This window comes from Saccoglossus kowalevskii, chromosome 18 (genome assembly GCF_978046115.1).
Source record: "Saccoglossus kowalevskii chromosome 18, keSacKowa6.1, whole genome shotgun sequence".
NCBI classification, from domain to species: Eukaryota; Metazoa; Hemichordata; class Enteropneusta; family Harrimaniidae; genus Saccoglossus; species Saccoglossus kowalevskii.
Window position 1 is genome coordinate 19719672 of NC_140658.1, and position 22489 is coordinate 19742160.

At 38.7% G+C, this 22489-nt stretch overlaps 3 non-coding genes across 3 annotated transcripts; 1 reads left to right on the forward strand and 2 right to left on the reverse strand.

Moving 5' to 3' along the window:
* Positions 1-187: 187 nt before the first annotated feature.
* TRNAL-AAG (transfer RNA leucine (anticodon AAG)) lies at positions 188-269 on the reverse strand. The gene has a single exon. It is a non-coding gene; the product is annotated as a tRNA-Leu (tRNA).
* Positions 270-4748: 4479 nt separating this feature from the next.
* TRNAL-AAG (transfer RNA leucine (anticodon AAG)) lies at positions 4749-4830 on the reverse strand. Its single transcript has one exon. It is a non-coding gene; the product is annotated as a tRNA-Leu (tRNA).
* Positions 4831-20937: 16107 nt separating this feature from the next.
* On the forward strand, positions 20938-21019 carry TRNAL-AAG (transfer RNA leucine (anticodon AAG)). Its single transcript has one exon. It is a non-coding gene; the product is annotated as a tRNA-Leu (tRNA).
* Positions 21020-22489: the final 1470 nt, after the last annotated feature.

A 22489-nucleotide genomic window follows, 5' to 3' on the forward strand; every position in this document is an offset into this window, starting at 1 on the left:
AAGACAATTTTAAAATTCGTGAGTAAACCCATTTTCGATAACAGCGCAGCGAGGCTGTAATGAAAAGAACTATGGCATGGAAGGTATTCTCGGTAAATACGGGCAAATCATCGACGATAGCGACATGTAAAAATACTGTATGCTTTAAATATAAAATAAAAATGATGTGTTTAGTAAAAAAAGGTAATGGCAGCGGTGGGATTCGAACCCACGCCATCGAAATGACTGGTGCCTTAAACCAGCGCCTTAGACCGCTCGGCCACGCTACCGCATGTAAGCTTGTCACTTGGTGTTAGGTGAAGTTTGCTTTTATCTTTACATGATCGAGATTTTACATTCAAGACATAAATTACACGTTCAACATCAGTAAATTTACCGGGACCATAATCTTACCTACAAATTTAAACTTTAAAAAGGGAATATAATTACTAGTATTGCCGCTGCTTCATTAATACCGAATTAATTGCCGGACAACATAATTTGTGTTGCCCAAAACAAATTTAAATTGTTTTAACTGTCGTTCAGTTCAGAATTATTTCTGTGTTAAATTTTTTTTTTATCTAGGCTCAAATACCTTCTACTATATTTCTGTACAATGATATTAGTTTTGGAGTATATAACTTTTCGGTTTGTTCAAAGCGTACATAATTGTTCCTAGACTGAACAAGTTGAACGCCCGATATACGTTATTATTCAGCTGCTCATTGGTGGAATGAGTGGTCTGTCGACCGCATTGTTTGATTTTCGATGCGTCTTGGATACAGTGTGGTTGAACGTTCCAATATTTTACCGATACCAATGACAGTCGGCGGCAGGAATTTTGCCTAATCCTCAAATCGAAAGTCACGTTGGCGGCACAGTTATAAAATTACACGTGCAACGGGATTAAAATCTACTGAATAAAGTTGGAGTGTACTAAATTTTAATATTCAAACCATAGAAGAAAGATTGGCAACAACTCGACTACTAATATACTTGTAATAAGTCGAATTATTATCAATGTCCACGGCTTCAGTCAATTTGAAAGAGGATATACTTTAAAAAACATCCCAAAATACGCAAATAACAATATAAAGAAATATGTAGCACCATATCAATGTTTCGCTGTGATTCTTAATCGTATTCTAATTTCACACGTCGTCTTTCAACAGACAATTTTATTACGTGTCAAAATTATTATAAAACGCGTAAATGATTTACAAATTCCGCGGAGCATCGGGTAAAGTCCCTTAGACGCACGACACTCATTGAACCCCTGCCGCGCATTGAACACATTACGTGCAACGATGCTTCAAGTCTACAATCACGGTGAACCACTGACTGCTACCACATATACATCAAACTCATTCCCACTTTTTAAAAACATGTCTTCCGGATTTCCCCACAAATGGAAGCGGATTCGATAACGTTCACGCATTTGAGTTATGATCATTGTTTCCGCCAGTCCCCGTATAGTGTATAGATTTTTTTTAATTATTCAAGTGGGTTTTATATAGTGGATTAGAAGTGGTCCATTTAGAAACTCTTAAAGGGACGATAGCAGAAAAACTGTACCAAATATTTCTGTGTCCCTTCACATGTGCTATTTTTTTCATGATCGTGAATTTGCTGTAAAATTTGTTTACACGATTCGTTTTTTTTTTATCTAAGATATGCCGGCGTGTTATCGTCAAACCGTACATGAACATTAATTCTGTTGTGGCTGTGGCTGTTAGATTAAATACTTTGTATATTAAAATGTGTGTTGGGAAATTCTTAATTATTTAGTACTACGAAATGTTTCAGAGATTCAATTCGATATAGTAGCGAGTAAAACTAAAGTTTGGTGCACATTGGCTAGGGCTCAGTTTTTTTTTTTTTTTTTTGTCACAGTATAAACGCACAATTAATGTCATGTACTCCTTAACGCCACGCGCGTTATTTGGTTTTCCCATTTTCCCATGTCTCCGGAAAACTGTTGTGATCTCTGGCACAACTGTAAGTGCACGCGTAGGAAAAACGTCCTGTAATTAATAAAAAAAAATACTGTTTTCGAAATTGTCCTTGTTTGTATTTGTTGTCTAAGTACCTCAGTCCAATGAATGGGGCAACTTAGTATCAGAGTTTAGATCTCGATGATGACGTAAATATGCACGTAATACATAAATAGTCCTGCGATTCAACAACTTTGGGAATGACCTTCCCCCTTTTTTCCTCGGCTATGGCCTCGGACGTTCTTCAACATCGTTCCTGAAACCACTTTGGAAATGACATTCTCCCTTTTTTTCCTCGGCTATGGCCTCGGGAGTTCTGCAACATCATCCCTGAAACAATTTTGGAAATGACATTCCCCTTTTTTTTCCTCGGCTATGGCCTCGGAAGTTCTTCAACATCGTCCCTGAAATAACTTTGGAAATGAGATTTCCCCCTTTTTACTTCGGCTATGGCCTCGGAAGTTCTTCAACATCGTTCCTGAAACAACTTTGGAAATGACATTCCTCTTTTTTTTTTCTTCGGCTATGGCCTCGGAAGTTCTTAAGATGAGACCGAGGCCAATCAATGACACCAGCAAGAAAGCAACTGAGTTGTTACGTATTCATGCAATGTTTCCCTTTGTTTTGACTCTATCACTTATCTGTAAACAAGTTTCTTCAAAACTTGCGGTATTAAAGTGCACAACAACAGTATGAAAGGTGCATCTTTCATTTGCATGTTTTTTTTTCTTTCTTGTTATAAAACATATAAGCTGGAAGATACTAAGTTTTTATGTTTTTGCATTGTAATCATACTATTAAACGTCTTGTGTATCAGGCATCATCAAGTAATAGATATTTCACAACATAATGAGCTATTTTGAGCTATTAATTTTGGTTATATAATAAATAATGTTCGGTAATCGTAGTCCTAAGTAACTATTAAAAATAGCCAGACGTTTCCATTAAGTATTAGTAATTTTGGAGGTGGACGCCTCAATTATCTTTCCTGAAGAAAATCAAACAATCATATGTTCAGCACAAATGCGTCAGACGCGTTCAAGTTGACAAAGAGAAGGTGTTTGCATATTTGCATGTACAATCCTCTAACAGTCTGGTATTGTTTTTCATATTCAAAACCAGTAATATATAAGTAACATTTTGACCTTAGAATATACCACACGTTCAACGTTAATGTTATGGGCGATTTGAAATCAAACTGCTCCTGACAGATTTGATTGGCCAAGCTTTTCAGTTGCACGCACATTAAAAAAATTAGATTCATTTGTTCCCAGTGATGCAGCTGTGCAGTTTTGAAGGGCGGCGGTCGTCGCGCCGCGTCCTGTTCGATATGGGACTCATAGCGTCGATATACAACGCGTGTAAAATACATTGTTTGTTTGTTTGTTTGTTTGACCACCGCCCTAATGTGTATTTCTCGTGAATTAAGGGGGGATACTCAGTGGCTGTCCATTTATTTATGTAAGCCGCTATGTATTGGGAATAGTGTAATACCCAACCCAAAACAAAACACCCGTAGAAAACAGATTCTTCAAGGAATGTTCCTGAACAAAATTGAAAGTTATTTAATAATTTTTTATATTTCAAATATGAGTTCAAGAAGAAGCCAAGCAGGTGAATATTTTTACAAAATATTTGAAATCAGCCGATAGCAATGACTGATGCTTTACTTTAGTGTTATATGTATTGCATTTTATTTCCGTTAACCAATGGAAACTATTACCAATGATACAATACAATACATTATATTTTATATTACTATTTAACATTGAGTCAAAAATGTTACCCGAGTTAGAAATATGTGATTTTTTTTCAAGACATTTTCAACGAAAGTTGCTTTTACCTGATTTACTTGCGAAATTTCAACTCTGTTCAAATTTGCGTTCTGAATTTCAATTTCATGATTTTAAAAAAGTAGCTATGCCGATGCCCGGTGGTTGTTCCTTGCGGATACGTGCATAGAAATGCAATATCGGTTTCACTTACATGGTTTTGTGACATTAGTGACTGTCATAGTCGCTGTAGTTTATAATGCGAGCGAGGCTGGTATTTGAAAAAAAATATATATGCAAATTTAGGTAGCAGCCACCAGCCACAATTCCTCTATAGAAAGACTGCACATCAGTGAATAACGCCATATCCTCGGGGGCGGAGCTACGTCACAAGACGCTCCACGTTGCTAAAACGCCTACCACTGTACCATGCATTTATATGGGCTCTGTGCGTTGCTGTGGAACGCCGGTCGAGAAGCCGGTGAAAATTCGAGAAAACAACACAAACTCAACTTTGAAGTAATCCTGAACAACCAAATTTATATATGTTACACATGCAGGGGTAATCTTGTTACTCTGTTCAGGGGGAGTCTCAACAACCATCACACAGTACCGTTTTCTGAGAGTTTTCGGCCTTTGTTTTCACCGCGATGGTTGCCAGGTGGTGATGATGCCCGGATGTCCGACCGAAGATACGAAATACTGATGTTCACTATTGACGTAGTTCGCGCCATCCAGAGGCGAATTGACTCCGTGAAAAATTGTGTTTATGGTAAAGATACAGAGCATCGTAAGACACTTACGATTTGTTTTCAGTTCCACAGTAACAAAATCTGACCTCTACTTTCCTTATCTATATTTTATAATTAATGCCCTGGCATGTAAGACGGTGCTGGAAAGTACGGGCGACTATAGCGAATATTGTTGGCATGTACAAATTACAGTGTGCTGCAAAGATGAGATAACAATGATTTGTTCAGTTAACAATTTTATCAAAATTTATTGGCAGCGGTGGGATTCGAACCCACGCCATCGAAATGACTGGTGCCTTAAACCAGCGCCTTAGACCGCTCGGCCACGCTACCGTACAGAATTGTCTAACATGGTGTTAGGTGAACAGCGTTTGTTATCATTAAAAAAATCAATAATTAGCACATGGGCCAACAGCCCTCGACCAATCAGAGTTGCGATAAGGTATGGTTCTATTTCACCACGAATTAATGGCTGAAAAAACGCAAGAAAACAAAGGATTATTATCATGGCAACAACACCAAGATCAAATACGAAGTATCCATTGAGTTACGCTCGATTCAATTGACACTACTGGTTACTGGTAGCACTTAGGCCATTGTTGCATCATTTTGACAAAATGTAACATAATGTACTAAAATGTTATTTCACAAGTTTGATTGCTGTCAAAATGTCATTGTGATTGGCTAATACGAATCTTTTCTGAGGCTGATTGGCCTATGCTAAGTCGGTTAGATCACGCCTCTCGGTGACTATGAGAATTAGAACTCCGGCCTACGGCCCTCGTTCAAATTCTCATAGTCACCTCGGACCGTGATCTAAGTAACCTATACTTAAACGGGTAAACCGAAATGAAACACGTTCAACTTAGACAACATATGTCATTTGCCGTGACCATAGTCATAGTTACAAATTTAAACTTTAAAAAAGGGCATACAGTTATTACCGCTGATTATGACATTTAATTTTGGATCTTTTTCTAAGCGTGCACGTTCGGTGTTCAAGTTGCCAGACAACGAAGTTTGTGTTTCCCTAAACAGAATTAAATTGTTTTAACTGCCGTTCGGTTCAGAAATATTTCTGTATTGAAGAATGTTTTACCTACGTTCTACTACATTTGTGTATAATGATATTCGTTAATATGCTCATATTTGCATGGATATGAATAACGTTATGACGGTATTTATTCATAATAACATATATAAGTATCCATCCTTAATAATTACAATGGAGTGTTAACGTATATGGCAATGGTTAAATAAACAAACTAAAAAGAGAATTACAAAACTACAAAATCAAACTAAAAACTAGAAGAAAAAAAAAACACAGAAAAACAAATTTACCGTAACAGGTTAATTAAGACAAAAAAATTACAAGTAGTAGCAAATTAATTGTTGCTTCTCAGCAAACACGATTATAAGTTTTATAATAATTGAACAATAATGTATTATTTTTATTTATCCGTCGACTTTAATGTTGTAATTTTGAGAGCAGACTCTTTTGCCACTGGTATAATTCAATCAAAGATTGCGAGAGACATCGAGAGTGGTTATAATGACCAGATCGAAAGGATCACTATGGTGATACAAACATCCGGGTCTCACATGTGAAAATGTATGGGCAAGTATGAGTTGAAAATAAACCATGCTCTCGGATAAAGTCACATGACCTGTAACTTGACTCAGCCTGCTGCTTGTGAACGTTCGGGACAGAACGGATTTGTTACACATTTGTGAAGTGTGAATATTTTGAGCTTGCATAAACAATTGCATTTGATATTTCATATTTTTATAGCAGAGTGTGATTTATCGGAAAATGAAAGCATTGTTATGGTATCAAACGTTGCAGTATTTTTTCAGATGAAACTATCAACATGATTTACGCGTGCGTTCCGGATTTCCCCACACGTGTCATTCGACGCACAAGTGCTCTAGCGTTTAGAACGAATACGATAGAACAAAAGTTTGCAGCCAAAACATGTATTTTTTTAATTATTTTACGACAAATCATACCCCCCCCTCCATGTTAAAAAATACACAGAATTATTCATATCGCAATATTCCTAGATGGAAGTGTTGGTCGCAAACTTTTCCCCTATATTTACATATCATGTAATTTGTAATTCAAAACAGAACATTCCTTTCTCCTGTTATTTAGGAACCGGCATGCCCAATAATATATTATCCATTAAGAAAGAGTTTCTGTCTCGCATCATGGAAGTTGCGTGATCTCGACGTTTCTCTGAAAGCATGTCTCCTCCATCCTCGACGATTGGCCAGCTTACATCACGTGGCTTAACTTGTGAATGGCTATTGTATGATACAAACGCACTCCCCTCGCTGTGTATTACACTTGAATTGGCTGAATTTGATGGGGAGAATGTGGTTGCACCTGAAACAACAATAACAAATTAACATGAAATCTTGTGCGATGCTTGTGAAACATAACACATATCCCTAACGACATAAACATGTACTGCTTTTGTTTTTATTACTGCTCAAGTTAAACTATGGCTTAAATATTTCGTCTTCGATTGATTTCACTGTATTTTCGATTGACGACGCCGAAATTCTCTGTGTTCAAACCTCGTCGTCATTGGGAGGCATGTGATGTTCCGTTCACATCATTTTACTTTATTAACGCCATTTAATGCTGAAAACGAAAGATTCTGCCACTCTTGTTAGTGATGGCGCTCTGAACCACAGATTGAAAACACTTTCAAAAAAGTTTTTATACAAATTACGTCGTTTTCGACGTGGGCTCAGTAATCCCCATAATGTGTACAGTCCCCCTCCCCATTTCTCATTCTCAATAGAAACAATCCTTATGCTAACTCATAGAAAAATGCGCATGCGTACCAGCCAGGTGGGTCGAAGATGGAATTCTGATGTACGGTCGTGGTACAGCGACGTTGTCCGTGACTATACTGGTTGCATGACGTCTTCTGGGGGTTATGGACTTCACTGACGGTGATGGCTCTGTATAGGACGCCGAATGCAGTGTGACTCGTGGCCCTTCATCGTTTATTGTGTCTGGAATAATTAGATGACAGTTATAACAAAAATAAAGTTACATTGTAACATTTGTTCATGCCATAACAATGGACTAGTCTAAGCATGATTACATGATGGGCAATTGCAATAATAATGCGTGATTGTCGTAATTAAAGATGGCGACAAGTGTGGTGGCTAATTTTCGTAGTTATAAATAGGGATAAAGGTGATACAATGGTTGTTTTCTGTGTGTCGGCTAACTCATATTCCCCCGGGGATGGTTATTTTATTTTCCGAATAAAGAATTTTAAGAAACTGTACTAGTTTTTGAACCTCTATTTTATGTATTTGAACTACCCACTTAAAACCACTGCGTTCGAATCTAGCGCTTTTTCATTCACGCAATATTGTGTCTTCTTTCACATTCGCACTCTGAATGAAAACATCTTTAGTTTGTAGCAGATGTTCGTTTGTTTGATACGGCAATAAAGTACTCGTGTTTTTTACGTGTTTCGTGATCCTGTCAACCCCGACCTATTTCATAAATCACTGTCAAAATTTTCATCAAGATTACTCCATAAATCTAAGCCTTGTTTTTGAATTAAAGCGGACGACGACACCGCGACCTGATAAAGTTACAAACAAACATGCGAAACCCATTAAAAGCGAGTTAAGGATGCCAATTCCATCTGTATACACTATTGTAACACAAAGTTGGGGGGCAACTTTCATGACGTTTGAACTCAAATCGACATATGACTGTGGCGTGTCGTGTGATTCACCTAAAGACCGATAATATAATCCGACTGGATACTTTGTTGCATATTACCTTACTACAGTAAGGCGATAAATAACATGTTTTGATTTAGCAGTTAGCACCTGTTTTCGATGACTATAGATAACTCCTCACCTCGGTACTAAGGCGAACGCCAGTCTAATGATGTGGAGTATAAGTTTCACGAAGTTTCCGACATCCTGTTTCTTTTGGTCTTCGATCACTTGGTCACAGATACACCGTGAATATAAAATTATAGTGGAACCATCAAAACACATTAGCAATTACATAAAATCGAAAACAAAACTTAAATCATATTTGAAAAACAACCATGTCATGCCTTGCAGCAATTTATTTTCAAATTATATGCAAATCGGGTGGAAACGTATCTTTAATATTAAATTTGCAAGAATACAACACTTCTCTTTCTCATCAAGACAACTTTCTACACCCTGGCCAATTTGTTTATTTAAACTAGGCAGTCCCTTAGGTGGCCAGTAATAATATAATCAAGGGGGTGGGGCAAACCGAGGAAGTGAAAAACAGTATAACGCATTGCGACGATCAGTAACGCATTGCGACGATCAATAACGCATTGTGACGATCAATAACGCATTGCGGCGATCAATAACGCATTGCGACGATCAATAACGCATTGCGACGATCAATAACGCATTGCGACGATCAATAACGCATTGCGACGATCAGTAACGCATTGTGACGATCAATAACGCATTGCGACGATCAATAACGCATTGCTGCGATCAATAACGCATTGCGGCGATCAATAACGCATTGCGACGATCAATAACGCATTGCGACGATCAATAACGCATTGCGACTATCAATAATGCATTGCGACGATCAATAACGCATTGCTGCGATCAATAACGCACTGCGGCGATCAATAACGCATTGCGACGACCAATAACGCATTGCGACGATCAATAACGCATTGCGACGACCAATAACGCATTGCGACGATCAATAACGCATTGCGACGACCAATAACGCATTGCGACGATCAATAACGCATTGCGACGATCAATAACGCATTGCGACGATCAATAACGCATTGCGACGATCAATAACCAAATTGCGGCGATCAATAACACATTGCGGCAATCAATAACCAAATTGCGGCGATCATTGACGCATTGCGACGATCAATAACGCTTGCTGCGATCAATAACGCATGGCGACGATCAATAACGCATTGCGACAATCAATGACGCATTGCGACGATCAGTAACGCATTGCGGCGATCAATAACGCATTGTGACGATCAATAACCAATTTCAGCGATCAATAACGCATTTCGACGTTCAATAACGCATTGCGACGACCAATGACCAACTTCAGCGATTTATCTAAAGGACGGACCCACAATGCTTTGCACACTTCAATGGCGTCCGCCATGGAGTTAACTCCGTTCGTCCATGAACTACAGTTTCTGTAAGTATTCGTCATATAAATAAATCCAAAAAGCTAGAATCCATTGCTGTGGCAAGCCAAGTGTTGCAATATTATTAAAAACAAATTTGTTTTTTTGTTTAAATCCATAAACAAACATAAATCGCGTTTTGTGGAATAAAATATGGATTTAAAAAAAACAAATTTGTTTTTAATAATATTGCAACACTTGGCTTGCCACAGCAATGGATTCTAGCTTTTTGGATTTATTTATATAACGAATACTTACACAAGCTGTAGTTCATGGACGAACGGAGTTAACTCCATGGCGGACGTCATTGAAGTGTGCAAAGCATTGTGGGTCCATCCTGTAAACTAAATCGCTGAAGTTGGTCATTGATCGTCGCAATCGCCGAAATTTGGCCATTCTTCGCCGATTGTATATATGGGCCACCGTAGTTCTAGTTTTCCCGCTACTCCCGATAGAACCCGTATACTGATCCACTGACCGATTTTACTGACATGATCAGAACACTAGACAAAAAAGTTTACGCCCCTCGTGAGCCGTTCTCACAGGAACCTGTCAAATGAGCATATATGACCATTCTACACTGAAATGCACACAAGATACCATAATCATTTGTTTTTGAACTGTGGACCATTACATATCAATTGTAAAATTGATATTTTACAGCCTCACAATTTCTCAGAATAACACAGATACCGGTATATTTGCCCACACTGCCACCATGTATTAATCACATTTCGTGATAATTTCAATGCGTGACAACACGTGCCGCGTTTGATGATAATTCACACAACCAGAGAACTATCATGTTCGTTGTACTTTCAGATACTCGGGGACATGGTCACGCAATATATGTGGATAGGGACATGGTCACGCAATATATGTGGATAGGGACATGGTCACGCAATATATTTGTTCTACCAGCATTTGTCTTAGAGTTGCTATGACGACAAAATATCGCAGCAATTGAATTACACAATAGAATTCGATTAAGGATTGAATGCCTCAATAAAATGTCCGTAACACAGTTACTTTTCATCATTTTTCCTACAACTTGAGATTACAAAGACAACACTTTATTTTTTCAAAATGGAATTATTTTGTCCATGTTTATTTCATTTATGCACGAAATGTTTGATAATGTAGTATTGTAATGATAATATAGCAGGAAACCGTATTATCGTGGGATATGCGAAATGCGCAGTCGCATTCTCCCACACACAAGTTTCCGAAATCTAGAACTACAGCGATATGATGTGCAGTAATGTATAGAACAAAAACGTGAACAAAATGAAAATGACTTTGGGTAATGTTGAGCATTTTAAACTAATATGTTTAATTTTTTTCGAATATATATTATTTATTGTACATAATATAATTTAGCCGCTAGCATAGCGCTACTCGTTCGTTGAAATACGATTTTTTATTTACCTGTATGTTTCGCGAAATCTAGGACGCATGCGCATTATAGTTTTCATCGAACGAAATTTGCGGCAAAACAGTTTAATTTTTTCATGAAAATAAATAACAATTTTTGAACATGGTCAAAACACTCAAGTAGTTATCCACATTACTGCTTCAAATATATGGGTATTTCCATCAGTCGCCGAACAGTCATCAAATTAGGATTTCTCATGAACTTACTTGAAGGGTGGCAATGGTCCTGCCGCGTCCTGTTCGATATGGGACTCATAGCGACGTATACAACGCTTGTAAAATACATTGTTTATTTACATGAAATTCGAACACGCGCTGCGCGACGACCACCGCGCTTTAATCCCATGTCATAATGCAGGCATTTTTTTGGTCGTTAGCACTTTTTTTTATTCTGAGTGATATCGCAACGTTGGTCATCAAACTGTTCGGCATGCCAAAATACCCACCTTGTCTTTGAGTATCGGAGATGTTCTCGGAGATACCGCCAAATACGGCATTTGACTGAGGGACATTTGACTGTTGTCTGGCCCATGTCGGGAACGGTACTGGTATATTGATTCCTAAATTCTCCTCCTGTGCGTGCTGTCGCCGGAGTGCTACCTGGGCAGCCATCACCCTTTGTCGCTCTGAGATTAAAATGCATTTCTCACACGCGCAATTACGCCATTGACAAAATCGTTTGTGACCCTTGAGCCACGAGATCACTCCGTGGTTTCGACATCTAGCGCATTTGGGACTTCTCTGCGGTGCCGACGTGAATTTCCCCATAACGTGGCTTGAACTCAGAGAATGTAACCAACTGTGTGGCTCCAGTTTGTCTAGCAGCAACTTCAGCGATTGGAGGTGATAACTTGGGGTTTCCTTGACGTCACCGACAAACACATCGTTGCCATGGTCACACAACGTGCCAACGTGCCCAATTTCCTTCTGGATTTCGTCTTTTATCAAAGTGTTTCGAGTAACCAATACGTCTAGCACACAGGTTGTTGTCAGGTATGTGAGTTTATCTGGATACGACATTTAATGATTACATTACAAGCGGAGGTTTCACCGCATAGCTAATTAATCATAAGCATGTCTAGCCAGAATACTGTAAATGGGTTAATTATTCACTGTGTTTTAATTGTGCTTATTTCGCTGACTGCAAAATGCGCTAAATTTAAACCCAGTTAATATGTAAAATTTAGCATAGAACACATTATCTAAATGATAAAACCGTGAATTAAAAAACCCACTGAATATGCCTGAAATGGTAATTCGGCGGGATTGTACTGATGTAAAGTCAAGCGTATTCTGATATTGTCGGGATTATGTGGATTTTAAATTAAGCATACCCGGGGTAATGTGGGATCGTATGGGCTTAGATAACAATAAAGAAATGTTGTTTTATCTGAGGTGTGGGCGGCAAATCGAGTGTTCTCGGGGTAATGTAGTGGTTGTACGGCTGTCAACTCTATTTTATCCGAAAGAAACAATTATTTGACGGACACCTCTAATGTAATAGGGTAATGTCTGGATTGTACGGCTTTCAAACCAAGTGTACCCTTAGAAATGTCGGCATTGTATTGAGGACAAATCGAGTGTACCCGGGGTAATGTTGTTGGGCTGTCAAGCCGAGTGTGGCAATGTCGGGACTGTACGTTGTAAGGATGTCAAATCAAGTATATCCGGGGTAATGTCGGCTATGTAAAGATGTCAAATCAAGTATATCCGGAGTAATGTCGGCATTGTAAGGATGTCAAATCAAGTATATCCGGGGTAATGCCGGCATTATAAGGATGTCAAATCAAGTATATCCGGGGTAATGTCGGCATTGTAAGGATGTCAAATCAAGTATATCCGGGATAATGTCGGCATTGTAAGGATGTCAAATCAAGTATATCCGGAGTAATGTCGGCTATGTAAAGATGTCAAATTAAGTATATCCGGAGTAATGTCAGCATTGAAAGGATGTCAAATCAAGTATATCCGGGGTAATGCCGGCATTGTTAGGATGTCAAATCAAGTATATCCGGAGGAGTAATGTCGGCATTGTAAGGATGTCAAATCAAGTATATCCGGGGTAATGCCGGCATTGTTAGGATGTCAAATCAAGTATATCCGGAGTAATGTCGGCATTGTAAGGATGTCAAATCAAGTATATCCGGAGTAATGTCGGCATTGTAAGGATGTCAAATCAAGTATATCCGGAGTAATGTAGGCTATGTAAAGATGTCAAATTAAGTATATCCGGAGTAATGTCAGCATTGAAAGGATGTCAAATCAAGTATATCCGGGGTAATGCCGGCATTGTTAGGATGTCAAATCAAGTATATCCGGAGTAATGTCGGCATTGTAAGGATGTCAAATCAAGTATATCCGGGGTAATGCCGGCATTGTTAGGATGTCAAATCAAGTATATCCGGAGTAATGTCGGCATTGTAAGGATGTCAAATCAAGTATATCCGGGGTAATGCCGGCATTATAAGGATGTCAAATCAAGTATATCCGGGGTAATGCCGGCATTGTTAGGATGTCCAATCAAGTATATCCGGAGTAATGTCGGCATTGTAAGGATGTCAAATCGAGTATATCCAGGGTAATGTCGGCATTGTTAGGATGTCAAATCAAGTATATCCGGGGTAATGCCGGCATTATAAGGATGTCAAATCAAGTATATCCGGGGTAATGCCGGCATTGTAAGGATGTCAAATCGAGTATATCCAGGGTAATGTCGGCATTGTAAGGATGTCAAATCAAGTATATCCGGGGTAATGCCGGCATTATAAGGATGTCAAATCAAGTATATCCGGGGTAATGCCGGCATTGTAAGGATGTCAAATCAAGTATATCCGGAGTAATGTCGGCATTGTAAGGATGTCAAATCAAGTATATCCGGGGTAATGCCGGCATTATAAGGATGTCAAATCAAGTATATCCGGAGTAATGTCGGCATTGTAAGGATATCAAATCAAGTATATCCGGGGTAATGTCGGCATTGTAAGGATGTCAAATCAAGTATATCCGGGGTAATGTAGACATTGTAAGGATGTCAAATCAAGTATATCCGGGATAATGTCGGCATTGTAAGGATGTCAAATCAAGTATATCCGGAGTAATGTCGGCATTGTAAGGATGTCAAATCAAGTATATCCGGGGTAATGCCGGCATTATAAGGATGTCAAATCAAGTATATCCGGGGTAATGCCGGCATTATAAGGATATCAAATCAAGTATATCCGGGGTAATGTCGGCATTGTAAGGATGTCAAATCAAGTATATCCAGGGTAATGTCGGCATTGTAAGGATGTCAAATCAAGTATATCCGGGGTAATGCCGGCATTATAAGGATATCAAATCAAGTATATCCGGGGTAATGTCGGCATTGTAAGGATGTCAAATCAAGTATATCCGGGATAATGTCGGCATTGTAAGGATGTCAAATCAAGTATATCCGGGGTAATGTCGGCATTGTAAGGATGTCAAATCAAGTATATCCGGGGTAGTATGTCGGCATTGTAAGGATGTCAAATCAAGTATATCCGGGGTAATGTCAGCTATGTAAAGATGTCAAATCAAGTATATCCGGAGTAATGTCGGCATTGTAAGGATGTCAAATCAAGTATATCCGGAGTAATGTCGGCATTGTAAGGATGTCAAATCAAGTATATCCGGAGTAATGTCGGCTATGTAAAGATGTCAAATTAAGTATATCCGGAGTAATGTCAGCATTGAAAGGATGTCAAATCAAGTATATCCGGGGTAATGCCGGCATTGTTAGGATGTCAAATCAAGTATATCCGGAGGAGTAATGTCGGCATTGTAAGGATGTCAAATCAAGTATATCCGGGGTAATGCCGGCATTGTTAGGATGTCAAATCAAGTATATCCGGAGTAATGTCGGCATTGTAAGGATGTCAAATCAAGTATATCCGGAGTAATGTCGGCATTGTAAGGATGTCAAATCAAGTATATCCGGAGTAATGTCGGCTATGTAAAGATGTCAAATTAAGTATATCCGGAGTAATGTCAGCATTGAAAGGATGTCAAATCAAGTATATCCGGGGTAATGCCGGCATTGTTAGGATGTCAAATCAAGTATATCCGGAGTAATGTCGGCATTGTAAGGATGTCAAATCAAGTATATCCGGGGTAATGCCGGCATTGTTAGGATGTCAAATCAAGTATATCCGGAGTAATGTCGGCATTGTAAGGATGTCAAATCAAGTATATCCGGGGTAATGCCGGCATTATAAGGATGTCAAATCAAGTATATCCGGGGTAATGCCGGCATTGTTAGGATGTCCAATCAAGTATATCCGGAGTAATGTCGGCATTGTAAGGATGTCAAATCGAGTATATCCAGGGTAATGTCGGCATTGTTAGGATGTCAAATCAAGTATATCCGGGGTAATGCCGGCATTATAAGGATGTCAAATCAAGTATATCCGGGGTAATGCCGGCATTGTAAGGATGTCAAATCGAGTATATCCAGGGTAATGTCGGCATTGTAAGGATGTCAAATCAAGTATATCCGGGGTAATGCCGGCATTATAAGGATGTCAAATCAAGTATATCCGGGGTAATGCCGGCATTGTAAGGATGTCAAATCAAGTATATCCGGAGTAATGTCGGCATTGTAAGGATGTCAAATCAAGTATATCCGGGGTAATGCCGGCATTATAAGGATGTCAAATCAAGTATATCCGGAGTAATGTCGGCATTGTAAGGATATCAAATCAAGTATATCCGGGGTAATGTCGGCATTGTAAGGATGTCAAATCAAGTATATCCGGGGTAATGTAGACATTGTAAGGATGTCAAATCAAGTATATCCGGGATAATGTCGGCATTGTAAGGATGTCAAATCAAGTATATCCGGAGTAATGTCGGCATTGTAAGGATGTCAAATCAAGTATATCCGGGGTAATGCCGGCATTATAAGGATGTCAAATCAAGTATATCCGGGGTAATGCCGGCATTATAAGGATATCAAATCAAGTATATCCGGGGTAATGTCGGCATTGTAAGGATGTCAAATCAAGTATATCCAGGGTAATGTCGGCATTGTAAGGATGTCAAATCAAGTATATCCGGGGTAATGCCGGCATTATAAGGATATCAAATCAAGTATATCCGGGGTAATGTCGGCATTGTAAGGATGTCAAATCAAGTATATCCGGGATAATGTCGGCATTGTAAGGATGTCAAATCAAGTATATCCGGGGTAATGTCGGCATTGTAAGGATGTCAAATCAAGTATATCCGGGGTAGTATGTCGGCATTGTAAGGATGTCAAATCAAGTATATCCGGGGTAATGTCAGCTATGTAAAGATGTCAAATCAAGTATATCCGGAGTAATGTCGGCATTGTAAGGATGTCAAATCAAGTATATCCGGAGTAATGTCGGCATTGTAAGGATGTCAAATCAAGTATATCCGGAGTAATGTCGGCTATGTAAAGATGTCAAATTAAGTATATCCGGAGTAATGTCAGCATTGAAAGGATGTCAAATCAAGTATATCCGGGGTAATGCCGGCATTGTTAGGATGTCAAATCAAGTATATCCGGAGGAGTAATGTCGGCATTGTAAGGATGTCAAATCAAGTATATCCGGGGTAATGCCGGCATTGTTAGGATGTCAAATCAAGTATATCCGGAGTAATGTCGGCATTGTAAGGATGTCAAATCAAGTATATCCGGAGTAATGTCGGCATTGTAAGGATGTCAAATCAAGTATATCCGGAGTAATGTCGGCTATGTAAAGATGTCAAATTAAGTATATCCGGAGTAATGTCAGCATTGAAAGGATGTCAAATCAAGTATATCCGGGGTAATGCCGGCATTGTTAGGATGTCAAATCAAGTATATCCGGAGTAATGTCGGCATTGTAAGGATGTCAAATCAAGTATATCCGGGGTAATGCCGGCATTGTTAGGATGTCAAATCAAGTATATCCGGAGTAATGTCGGCATTGTAAGGATGTCAAATCAAGTATATCCGGGGTAATGCCGGCATTATAAGGATGTCAAATCAAGTATATCCGGGGTAATGCCGGCATTGTTAGGATGTCAAATCAAGTATATCCGGAGTAATGTCGGCATTGTAAGGATGTCAAATCAAGTATATCAGGGGTAATGTCGGCATTGTAAGGATGTCAAATCAAGTATATCCGGGGTAATGTTGACATTGTAAGGATGTCAAATCAAGTATATCCGGGGTAATGTAGGCATTGTAAGGATGTCAAATCAAGTATATCCGGGGTAATGTAGGCATTGTAAGGATGTCAAATCAAGTATATCCGGGGTAATGTCGGCATTGTAAGGATGTCAAATCAAGTATATCCGGGGTAATGTCGGCATTGTAAGGATGTCAAATCAAGTATATCCGGGGTAATGTCGGCATTGTAAGGATGTAAAATCAAGTATATCCGGGGAAATGTCGGCATTTTAATGTGGCAAAAATTGTACGGCTGCCAAATCGAGTGTGCCTGGGTACACTACAAACTTCAGTTCTTTATTAAGCACATGTTCAATATTACTGTACACGAATAATCATGGTGGAAGTTTATAAGGCCTGCACTGACAATATTTTCGGTACAGATAGTACTGTATTTATGTCCATGGTATGTAACCCGGATGCAGCTTATATGGCTCGGTGGTGCCAATGTCTTACATTGTTATCACCACGAGTGTGGCTATCATTGCCATTCGTGGTCACCGCCAACGCCGCTAATTACTAAAAACAAATTCATACATTTATATTTATTTACACTAATTCATGATGACATGGTAAGTAACAGAAAAACTTTTTTTTATCTAACACCCTCGAAAGACCGCGCAGGCAAGTAAAATGTTAACCAGCATAATCCCCTCTTGTATCATGAGAGAGCGTCGCCATAGATAAAATAAAGCTGAACAATTTGTCAAAATTATGCAATAATTAAATTTTGGTGAACATATGAAGATGGGAAATAAGGGAAACAGAGTACAAGCTGTATTAAGTAGACTGTCGACATCTCTCGGGCCTAATAAAGAGTCCCTTTTTTTTCATACGCCGTAGGAGTTTGCAAGCGAGGGTTGTAAGGCCCCAGAGACTGTTATAAGCATGTAACGCCCTCATGCGGCATTACGTGGAAATTACCGGGTGACGTTCCTGTTGAGACTTGTCACTCAAACTACTACTACTTCCTGTTTATTGGTGACCCGTTTCGCCCATGGTTGGTTGATCGGTGTTTGACGTAGTTTGAGTGACAAGTCTCAGTCGGAACGCCACCGTGCAATTTCCACGCAATGCCGCATGAGGGCGTTACATGCGTTACATGTTGCAGTCTTTCGGGCCTTACGGCCCTCACTTGAAATGCTTTCGCCATTTCGTTAAAACACCTTCAGCGTTTGAAAATAAGTGACTCTTTATTAGGCCCGAGAACTGTCGACAGTCTAGGTATTAAGTAGGTCTCAGACAACTATTACATTTATTAGTTGTCTGAGACCTACTTAATACCCAATCTGATTAAAATCTGATGTAGTGTACGGGCTTTAATTATTTTGGCTATAAACTTATTTTAATTTTATTTTTTATTACTTATGTTATTAATGCCCTTTTATCTCATTATTTTACTTTGATTTTGATTTTGTGATTTTCTTTAATTCCGCCCTACCTACATCTGATCCGACGCCTATGTAACGAGATTTCAACGAGACCCACTATCGACGATTTTAGTCAACGAATCACATACCTCCTTCTATAGCGCACATGATGACGTCACCGGGTGGCAAACACACTCAAATAAAATGACCGTGAATAACACGGCTTTTAGGTAAGTTTATCATTGTCAAATGCAACGAAAGTCATTTTTATGTTAATATTGTGACTCGAATGGTTCGACTTTAGATCGTTATTCCGCATAGTTATTCTGGGATTGTTGATTTTGTTTCCACCGGTTCGACCGAACACCAGTGTCTTTTTCCAGTCGCCTGCCCTGGAGACGGGTGATGTTTTGTTGACCGTGACGATCGGGCCAAAATCGTCTACGGTATTGAAGCTGTAAATAATCATCAAATTGTATCAACATTTTGTACATTATACAATAACTCTTTATTAAAGTAATTGAGCTGATTTAGACTGGAATAAAATATTTTTTATTTGGAACACATCGCAATTGATCAGGAAATATTTGTTTGCTCCAATTTTCTGCGTCGATGCCGTGGGCCGGTGACCGTTATACAATTTAAAATCAGTTTGCATTGTTTACTATAGCTGTTTACAGTGTTCTAATAATTACGATTTACTTATTTTTTGGCTTCCATTCCAGATAATTATGCTCAGTGATGTAAAATTGAAGCGATGACTGAATGAACGAACCTTGGCTGGCGAAGATGTATCTGGAAGTGTACACATTTGTTGGAAGTGAAAAAAATATTCAATGTAATGAGAAAAATTGTAAAATGCTGTGGAATTTCTTTTGCAAATAAAAATATACTAGCAATTTTCTATTAATGGTTTATTCAAGTGGGCAAAATATAATGTACAGAAAGATTGCCCGTATACACTGAAAAGTAAGCAACCGACAGCCTGTATAAAAGGGGGGCTGTGATTGGCTGTTACGCGAGATTTGAACGGGACTTACATAGGCGTCGGATCAGATGTAGGTAGGGCGGAATTAAAAAAAAATCTCAAAATTAATAACAAATATAATAAAAATTAAAATTAAAATAAGTTTATAGTCAAAATAATTAAAGCCCGTACACTACATCAGATTTTAATCAGATTGCTTAATACCTAGACTGTCGACAGTTCTCGGGCCTAAGGGACGACGTAAAAAGGTCGATGTCGGATAAAAAACTTATTTCCTTTAGTTTGGGGGTGGGGGTGGGGGGTTTTGACTTCAAAAAGTTTCCATCCTACAAAAACGATTTTATTTTTTAATGAAGTCAAAAAAATCTTGGAGTATTTGTAGTTCGTTTTTTTTCTATCCAATCATGGACAGAAATAACCGAAAAGGGGAAAAATGGTTTGGTTCGAGTGTAAATTTGTGCGTCAAATGAGGTGCATTTGTAAAATCTTTCTGACGCCATGACCAATATTTATCAATTAAGTTTCAGTGGGGGGTAGGGGGATTTGGAAAAAAACTAAAAGAATTAAGTTTTTTTTATCCGACATCGATCTTTAGACGTCGTCCCTAATAAAGAGTAGGTGAAAGTGTTGCCGGTACTCCAGACACAACCCCTTTCTAGACAGCCAAAATGCCATTATGTTTTGCAATTTTGAGACAAATGTTTACCCCATCCTAGTCTATATTTATTTTCAGCATGGGCTATGCCTGATAATACCCGTTTCCCGTTCTAATTATGATTTGAACGACGTTTTTTTTTCGATCATACTGAAATTGTAGACTCCTTCAGTCTGTGGATACCCGGCAGACGATTACAGATTATTTGAGACAAGCATGCCAGTTATTCTCGAGAAATATTTGTTTTGTATGCTTATCATCATTCGTAGATGTTGGCTCAAACTAGCTTTCATGATAATAGTAAAATCTACCTCTGTTTTTCATTAATTGATTCATAATTTGATTATCAGCAATAAATATTGGGATAATGAGAGTATTCTAGCCTTATCACAAACAGGTGTCGTGATACATTCATTCATTCGTGTCAAAGGTCAAGTGGGGTGGATTCAAGATAATATGGTGATATTCAAACATGTGTACACATACAAGATTGTTTTCTTATTCTGTAAGATTAAAGTACAAGCACGCATTATTATTGTAATCAGCATAGATGTGGATCAAAATAAACACCTACGCTGCATGTAGGTAGCGTGGCCGAGTGGTCTAAGGCGCTGGTTTAAGGCACCAGTCATTTCGATGGCGTGGGTTCGAATCCCACCGCTGCCAATACATTCTGATACACTGTCAATGCAGGTTTTACTTTCGCTATTTTCGCTGAGGTTTAAATCCGCCAATTTAAAATAAAATTAAGGAGGTTACCTCCATTATTAAATCCACTTGAACGTTTAAAATAACAATGAAATAATTGTTTCCATGGCAAATTCGTGAACTCAAAAACTTTGTGAATGTACTCAGGATACCAAAACAGTGAAATTAAATGCCAATGAAATTAAATGGTTCTACAGTATTGTTAACTAATCTTTGCGACAGGAATAATAAAACAGCTTGTTTCTATTATGGCACTCAAATATTCGTACAATTTCTCATCCGTTTGACGTCACGTATTTTCTTGTTGTTGTTGTTGTTGTTGTATGTTTGAATGAGAACTGCAATACGTCGCATACACATACAAACAACATCGACGCTATGAGATCGGATTTTCTTTCAGGCACGGGAATTACAAACAAATGTTTCAACCGATTGCGTTAGGCAACGATATGTCGGTAGAGGGCCCACCTGAAAAGCGTCGAAAGATCGTGTCTGTACTTGTGTACGACAATGTTTATTTCACTTCACAAATGTGCATCTTTTCATCCCTACGCCAGACTTTGTCACTTGTGTTTTAGACGCGCGTGTCACGTGATTCCAACTGACCAATCGGATTCACCATTTCAAGATGTTTCTCCTATCCGGCTAATTTCGGTACTTCGACGTAGTCAAGGCGACAGAATGTGGATTAAACCACCTTCTATTATGAACTGTGAAATCGCAAAAATGTCACGTACACTGGTCAACATAAAAACAAGTTTAGGATTTCCCTACCCTCATCTAGAAAATAAAACTGATCTGGCATGACGTCACAATTTTCGAGACTGTATTTCAGTTCACAGTCTGACCACAGTTTACAAGTTGGATGTGACTACGTAATAAATAGCCAAAAGCCTTTCAGAGTTGGTGGTTAAGAATCACCGAGTCAGAAATCCTGTGGTGTTCCTGTATCCACACTTGTGACGTCAAATAATGTATTTTGGGATCAATTATCTGGGTGAATACTAGTAACTGCCAAGTGAGAGGACACACGGAGGTAGCTCTAGAGCCAGCTGGAGAATTGGCTTGGACATCTCCCAAGATGAAAAAATACAACTTCTTCGTTTTTATTTTTTATCGACAATACCCAGAATGCAGTAGATCAGTCAATTAGTCGTCGCTCTGACTGACTGAGCTACGATAGTAATTGATGAAGGAATACAATGGGTGATCTGCAGTGATAACTAAATGAATGTACAAGGCGTGTCCTGCTACGTACATCCGGGCATTTTGTTACAGACATGCTTCCATTGTTCACTTGCATGCAAAACGTAACGCACATGGAGACTAATATGTAAATGAGTATTGATTCATTCGTCAGTAAACAGGTGGTTCTAGAACTTACTGGTAACGTGTACTTATAGATGTATAGATGCGTTTAAATAAGAT